Source organism: Lactuca sativa, chromosome 1 (genome assembly GCF_002870075.4).
Source record: "Lactuca sativa cultivar Salinas chromosome 1, Lsat_Salinas_v11, whole genome shotgun sequence".
NCBI lineage: Eukaryota > Viridiplantae > Streptophyta > Magnoliopsida > Asterales > Asteraceae > Lactuca > Lactuca sativa.
In genome coordinates, this window is record NC_056623.2 from 90353100 (window position 1) to 90362009 (window position 8910).

The window sequence follows — 8910 nt, forward strand, 5'->3', positions numbered from 1 at the left end:
ACTGCTCGATCTCTAATTCGAGTTTTTAGCTGTCTACTTCTAGGTCCGAAACTTCGAAAAATCATAACTTCCTCATATGAAGTCAGATTTGGGCATTCTTTTTATGTATGTTCACGGTTTTGGGATATCTACGACTTTCATTTAGATACCTAAGGCTAAAAATTATTTTATTGGAATTTCGTATTTTACGCTTAACAGTGTCTTACCGGTATTTTCGCGGATCTTCGATTGGTCATAACTTCTTCGTTATAACTCGGATTTTAGTGTTCTTTATATTTTTGAAAACCTTGTTACGATATCTACCACATGGTACATCCCGATTTTGTATAAAAGTTTAATTTTGACCCTAATTTGACTGGTGTTACACACATTGTAACAAAAATTTGGACATTAATAAGCCATACTTTCTAGGCTCCACAATAGGCCATTTGGTCATGTTCAATATTTTTTCCTGACTTAGAAATTATTTTCTTCTTTCTCCCAACTCGCATGACTTTTTTCTTAACTTTTAAACATGCAAAACTTTCTCATGCTAACTCGGATTGGATTGATTATTTTCTGTACCACTTTTTTGTTTTGCCTCTATCTCAAAATTGAATACTCGCCATTTTGATGTTCGAAATAGTCTCAAACATGTGGCGTGAGGAACTAAAATCATCACTAACCATTTTCAAAATGACATGAAGCTTTTATTTTGGCTTGAATTGGTCTGAATATTTTTGAATTACTTTCGGTGTTGTCTTACTTCACATTGAAACCTTTATTTCACAATTCTCATATATTTGAGTTTTATTTTCATACCCCCAAAGTACGGCACATATCACTTTGGTGAAACTTCTATAGTTAACTTATTTATTACATTTATCTTAACGTTCCACTATATACACCTTAAATTGATACATGTTCATTAAATATTGTAAATAGAACACATTCAAACATATATTTCATTTAAAATAACCAAAATGTCCCTTTTAATCAAATTAACCCTTTTTTATCCTATACAATTTCATATTACCATAACACCAACTCATTTTAATTACTTTATGTAACATCCCAAATTTCAAGGCCAAAAATTTCATTTTAATAAAGCGGTTTATAAAAACATTTGTAATAAAACATCACCGATTAACATCTTTTTGTAAAAACATAATCACGTGTCTCAAAACCATATCATACGAATAATAATATTGTCAGAGTACAATCCCAATAACATCATAGTGTGGAAATCCTCTGTGTGTGATGCGCAGCTTTCGTGCCAGCTCCTTCCCCTTCGCTGAAGAGGTACCTAAAACAAAACTGAAAACTGTAAGCACGAAGCTTAGTGAGTTCCTCCATCATACCATATACCATACACATATTGCCAGGTATATCTGGGTGTCCGACCTATTCTGTTGAGCATACTGGGGTGCTCAACTATGATGTCCCAAATTTCACGGCCAGAAAAGACCGATTTGTTTATGCTTTATTTTAAAATCAGAGTATATTTTTAAAGAAATATATTGCGGAATTTGTTCGCAGAAAACATGATAAGTATATTATCAAAGCATTTCCGAAGAAATGTATTTTATTCATGTTAAAACATTTGAGATGTCATGGTCAATACAAAAACATAAGCATAAACATACCTTATTTACACTAGTGATTTACATCTCTTTTAATCTCCTAGTGTAATATAGCTTCGTATCAATACCTATGATACAAATATATTGAGTGGGCCAGGTTTGGAAACCTGGTGAGCACATAGGGTTTTCAACCCACAATAATATAATTATTATGTTTAATTATTAAACAATTAACCCAATTACCCATCCCCATTATCTTCATGTAATCTTCCTTAAAGATTTTATCCTAAGGGTCATCTCATATATCATATTTACCTCTTATCTCCTTCCATCTCATTTCCTTATATGTTTGTTCCTAAGGATCATCGCCTACATCACATAGACAGTACTAATTCGAGGATTACTCCCTCAATACGTGTAGTAAGGGTTAGGGTATCATCGCATGAATACGTAGTTACAACATCGCCTGAACTCGTAATTCATAAAAGGGGTTAAAGTATCATCGCATGAATACGTAGTTACAACATCGCCTGAACTCGTTATTCATCACCTACAAGTTATGAGCCTCCTGGTGTTTCCACATGGCTGTCTAGAATAGTCCGTGGTGATGAATAACTAGCAGGCTCATAACATGTAGGTGGTGAATAACGAGTTCAGGCGATGTTGTAACTACGTATTCATGCAATGATACTCTAACCCCTTTTATGAATTACGAGTTCAGGCGATGTTGTAACTACGTATTCATGCGATGATACCCTAACCCTTACTAGACACGTATTGAGGGAGTAATCCTCGAATTAGTATTGTCTATGTGATGTAGGCGATGATCCTTAGGAACAAACATATAAGGAAATGAGATGGAAGGAGATGAGAGGTAAATATGATATATGAGATGACCCTTAGGATAAAATCTTTAGGGAAGATCATATAAAGATAATGGGGATGGGTAATTGGGCTAATTGTTTGATAATTAAACATAATAATTATATTATTGTGGGTTGAAAACCCTATGTGCTCACCAGGTTTCCAAACCTGACCCACTCAATATATTTGTATCATAGGTATCGATACGAAGCTATATTACACTGGGAGATTAAAAGAGATGTAAATCATTAGTGTAAATAAGGTCTGTTTATGCTTATGTTTTTGTATTGACCATGACATCCCAAATGTTTTAACATGAATAAAATACATTCCTTCGGAAATGCTTTGATAATATACTTATCATGTTTTCTGGGAACAAATTCCGCAATATATTTATTTAAAAATATACTCTGATTTTAAAATAAAGCATAAACAAATCGGTCTTTTCTGGCCGTGAAATTGGGGATGTCACATCAACCTACCCCTGCTAGGCATACCAGGGTGCGTAACCTACCCCTATCAGACATACCGGGGTGTCCGACCTACCCCTCCGGTTTATCTCAACCGGTTACGGGGACTATTTCACCCCTACTACTACCACATAAAGACATAACATAATCATACTGTCAGACATACCGGGGTGCCCGACCTACCCTTTGTCCTAACAACAAGATATGGGGACTATTCCCCCTACTTCCACTATCACATAATGCCATATCCTACTAGCATGTAAACATAGCAGATAGTGGCAAACCAAAAAATTATCACAAAGACAATCATCTCAGCTATAATCAACTACTAGTGGGCCAACATTGGTGCCTTCGACCCACTTCTACTGGAAGGTAACTTACCTCAAAGTCGTGTTGTAATCGAACTGTCCTCGATGTTGTAGTCAACTCCCTCGATCTCCTACACATATCAACCTTCCTTAATTACCCCTTCATGGTCAACTCAGGTCAAAGTCCAAGTCAAGGTCAACACCTTGGTCAAGGTCAACTCTGGGACAAAGTCAACATATGGTTGACCCAACTCGCTGAGTTCCATAATCCACTAATGCTACAAGTTTCGATCCTACCCGTCGAGTCTTTCAAGAACTCGCCGAGTTATCCTTCATACAAGGTCGGGACCTTCTACAACTGACTCACCGAGTTCATCCTTGAAATCGTCGAGTCTTGCATCATGCAAGATGGTACATATAGTCCAGGACTCGCCGAGATCTTCATGAACTCGTCGAGTCCTTCTTCATGTAGTTGGGGATTAGTCTTGAACTCGTCTAGTTTTGTTCTTGAACTCGCCAAGTTCCATGATATTCAGGTCCACAATGAACCCAACTGGCTGAGTCTTCTTCCAACTCAACACATTGTTCATTATCAAAAGAGGTTTGGGGACCTCCTAGGGTCCATATTACACACAAAGTTACAAACTTGGCGTTCATGCATGGGGTATTTGGCTAAAATGGTCCTAAAAAGAGGTTTATATGATGCATAGGACTACCATGACCACAAAGTTGGCACCTTTATGCCATGGGGCCCCTTTAAGGCTCTGGATCCGAAGTTATAACTCCCAATCAAGCTTGCACCCATGAATGGTTCCATATAATGCTCCATAAAGCCCTAAATTACCCCCATGGAGGGATCTAAGGAAGGAATAAGCAAGGTATAGACTTTATACCTCAAATGAGCTGGAAAAGTGGCACAATCTCTGGATCTACTTGCTTCCCCAAGAACCTTCGAGCTTTCTCTTCCTTTTCTAGCTTCAAAATCACCACAAACACACGACTATGGGGCAAGAATACTCAAAATGGGCTAGGGTTTCGTGAGTGCTGTTTGGAGGTGATGGAGGCTATAATGAAGGATAGTTAAGGTGTTTACATAAGGTGCAAACCCTTAAAATTTGGGTTTCCTCCAGACATGCCTACTCGTCGATTCGGGGCATCTGACTCTGCGAGTAGGTCCTTCCACCCGCGTCCAAGTTTCACCTCTACTCGACGAGTTGAGGCCTCCAACTCGCTGAGACCTAGAGTACAAGTGCAAAAATTCATATTTAAAGTACGTACCATGAACTAGGCGCTACACTTTAACATCCTAAACATTCAATTTCTACGATGCTACAAATACCTACACCTTAAGAGGATCTAGTTCTTATAAGTTTATCATATTCTAAAAAATCGGGTAATGCTTCGTCATTTCTTCTTTTGTTTCCCACATAAGACGTGATCTATGTACATGCTTCTATTGCACCAACAAAAGTTCAATTTCTTTGTTCCTTAATTTCTTGGTATTCCCAACAAGTATGTCTTGAGGTTGTTAAATCAACTTATTGGAAGCTTCAACTTTAAATTGCAGGGGCCGCGTGAACGCAAGCCCCTACTGGCACAAATTATGATGTAGGCTCGACCACTTGGGCCGATCTTAGGCTAGAACCCATCCTAAGTGCAATGGAGGTCACTAACCTAGGCCATGGTCCATCTTGGCCAACCATTGACCCCATCCAGGTAAGTTGGAAGCTTCAACTTTCAAATGTTTCTTTGGAATTATGTCTTCATCCTTTCCAAAATACTTTTCAAATAACATACACGAAAGGTATCATCTATACGTTTAAGCTCCAAAGAAAAATCAAGCTTAAAATCTTATGATCAAACTTTTTTAATATCTTGAACTTAGTTTTCCCGTCTTTACAAATCTTATAGTGCCTTTCCATGGTGATAATTTCAACATCACCAAATCTTAAACTTCCATTTTTGATGGTATTTTCTTGAATTTGGAGTACCTTATTTGTCGATATTGAGCCAGTATCTTATTTTCTAAATTAAAACCACCCAAAAGAAATATAATAACTTTTTAATTTTTTTTCTTGGCTTAGATGATAAAAATCCCCTTGGATTGCCTTTAATTTCTTCTTTGAAATGAGTTTCACATAGCCACACACTACATCAAGAATGCCCACACAAGTTCTGAAAAAGTTTTTATAGAGTTTCGGGTGTTAAAATGACCAAAATGAAGTGAAAGGTAATTAAAAATGGGTGGGTCAATGGGTAAAGTCAGCATACCAGACTAATGATCAAACTCATACCTGACTCCACTCAAAATTTTAGCCCCATCCGAGCCTCCATGTGCCCTCACATGCTAGGGACATGGTTGGAATTGAGCTCACACTCCTAGTGACTTGACACCAAGTCAACCTTGATTCTCTCGAATGCCTTTGTGCATCAAAAACAATTTCAAATAAGTTTGGACCTCTATAACTTGCTCATACAAACTTTGATTTAGCTATTTGAGTTTGCATTGCATTATTTATAGGAAGGGTTATCTATTGATATATTATAATTTAATGTGAACATTAGGAAATCACACTTTTAGGCTACAAAGTTGGCCCCTTGGCCATTTTTGTGCCATTTTTCAGACTTAATAATATATATATATATATATATATATATATATATATATATATATATATATATATATATATATATATATATATATATATATATTCCAACTCACGTGACTTTTTCCTTAACTTTAAGCATGCATAAATTTTTTCATACTAACTTAGATTGAGTTAATTATTTTTGCTATATACTCTTTGTTGTGTTGGCTACGTTTCAGAATAAAAAGCTCATCATTTTGATGCATGTAAACTGGGATATTATAGTCTCAAACATGGGTTGTTTGATAATGAAATCATCAAAATTTGACTATATTCCGTTTTCAGATTGGTACAACGCTTTCATTTTATAACTAATTGTTCTGAATATTTTTTTCTTTTTGACAATATTACCCTTTTATCCATCGTACACTTCCATATTACTATAACACACATTCTTTTGACCATTGGTTAGGAAATCAACTAACATTTAGGAGGAAAGTGAAAACACAAACATCTCAACCTCCTCCTACTACTATACAAATTCTAAAAATTGGAAGCCACCAATATAGTGGTACCTTAATCATTATTGGCATTCCAGATGAATGTTGTTATGTTGTTTTTGTAGACAATCCCATTTGAATAGAGGAGAACATAGTCATTGAAGATTCTTTGTAATAGTCGTTATGAATATATTAGAGAAGATCATAGCCATTGAAGAATCTTTGTAATCGTGATTATGCGTATCTTGTACTTCATAGACGTTATATTGTGTGTTGACTACAAAGACACTAATATTTATAAGTTGCTTGTTCACCTTCTTATGCCACACTAGGATTAATTAAAAATTTTCAAATTCACCCACATCTTCTTTATGATATTGGGAACTTTTTAAGGTATTTGATTCATTGATTGTCTTCTCACAATGTAAGGAAATTAAAATATATGCATTTTAAACAACTCAGTAAGTATGACATACTCTGTGATATATGGAGTATCACCATATTCATCATTGACTTATATCTAATGACATATCCTTATATAAACCAAAAAAAGAATACACATTTTTTTTTAATAAAGATTAGATATAAATAGTAGTATCTAGCAAGCATTGCGAAATAAAATCACAACATTCATCCAGAATAGTGGTGTAGCTAGGATTTTATTTTAGAATAAGCCAAATAATTTACAAAATATGAACAGTAGTAAATACTTCAAATGATAACAATATATAAAACAAAAGGTATTATATATATATATATATATATATATATATATATATATATATATATATATATATATATATATATATATATATATATATATATATATATAACCTCAAATTTATTTGGATGGGCCAAGGCCCACCCTTATACTAATGTGGCTATGCCACTGATCCAGAATGCCCCTAAGTATTTTCGACATGATTAGGATAAGATGTGATGCCCCTAAGTATTTTCGACATGATTAGGACAAGATGTGAAGGTCACGGCTATATTTGTGGCTTATATTTTTTTAAATTTATATAATAGCAGTAATATGTGGAGATGCTTGTGTTTTTTGTTTTCATTTTTAGGAACGGGGAAAGTGCATCTTTGTTAGCTTATTATTAAAATGTATGTTTGACTATTTATGTAATGTAATATAACAATTCGTGCTTGAGTTAATGCAAAAAAGTTGCTAATTACTAAATAACAAACCAACAATGCACCTATTAGAAAATAAGACCATTACATTAGCAAGATGGATGATGATTACAAAAAAAACAACCAACAATGCACTTACTATAGAACAACAAATTTGTTCTTAAACTATAACAAACTAATTGATGGTGAGTTGCAACCTACTTTTGCAATCGATTAGCCTTTAATGTTGTATCGACTGAGAATGATATAGTCATGTTTTGCTCTGGATACATAATGAAATCTTGATCATTACGAATGACCAACAATTTGAAGGACCCCAAGAATTACATTGAAAAAAATAGACAGATAGCTAAAGATCTAACCTCCTAATAGACCAAACCCTTAAATATATGAATGTAGATGACTTCATGAATCTTTAGCGAATAAAAATTACGAACATTGTATGTATGGATGAACATTACGTTAGAAACAAACAAAACATTAATACTCCACGAAAGATGTGGCACACAAACCATTATTAAGCTTTATTAGGTGGGGACCACGAATCTGTCATATATATTATGAAAATAGTAAATTAAGGGCGTGTTTGACTAAAATAGCTGTTAGCTGGAAGCGGGTAGCGTGTAGCAGGTGAGTAGGTGACTGGTAGCGAGAAACTATAACTTTTATTTGTTATATGAATGTTTGGCGAAAGTAGCTGAGAATTTTTGAAATATATAAAATTACATAAAAGGACAACTGATTAAAAATAAATAAATATATAAATATATTTTTAAGGGTAATTATGGAAATTGATTTCAAAAGTTCATGAGCGTTTTGTTAAACGCTACATGAAGTAATTTTTAGAATCGGAGCGTTTTGTTAAAACTAAAAGCTAAATGCTCGTACTGCCAAACGAAACTTTTTGTTTAAACTAGAGTATTTTGTCAAAAGCTAAAAGCTAGAAGCTCCCAAACGCTTCCAAAAGCTCCATGCCAAACACGCCCTAAACCTGCGAAAATCTATTGACACTTTCTTTTGTATAACTAAACATGAGGATAGTGATTATTTTCTTAAAGTCTCACAAAGTTTCCTACTATATGATAATCTCTTGTGTAATATAACTCAAAATGACATGTTTTATATGACTGTGTTGTAACTATTATTTTTATTTAAATTAAAAGAAGTAATATACGGATATAAACATAAATGTACCATTGGCAATACTTTTTTAATTAATATACGAAGATGATAAATAGTACTACCTACAAAAGTTTTAATTTTCTTACCAGCAATGAGTTACGAGAAGATGAGGTCGAGCATAGTAACTCTTGCTTTATTGACCAAATTAAATTATGCTTTTAATTTCTCAACTACATTGTACCCCACAACCCATATTTCATACTTCATCTTTCATCCACTCTCACGTGTTCATAACTTCGTATCATTTCAATTTTTCTTATCAAAACTGTAGCATTGTCTCCTTTATAATATAA

The 8910-nt window shown here is 34.3% G+C and overlaps 1 non-coding gene across 1 annotated transcript; it reads right to left on the minus strand.

Annotated features, from left to right (window-relative positions):
- Positions 1 to 4767: 4767 nt before the first annotated feature.
- Positions 4768 to 4928, minus strand: LOC111915942 (U1 spliceosomal RNA). Its single transcript, XR_002858338.1, has one exon. It is a non-coding gene; the product is annotated as a U1 spliceosomal RNA (small nuclear RNA).
- Positions 4929 to 8910: the final 3982 nt, after the last annotated feature.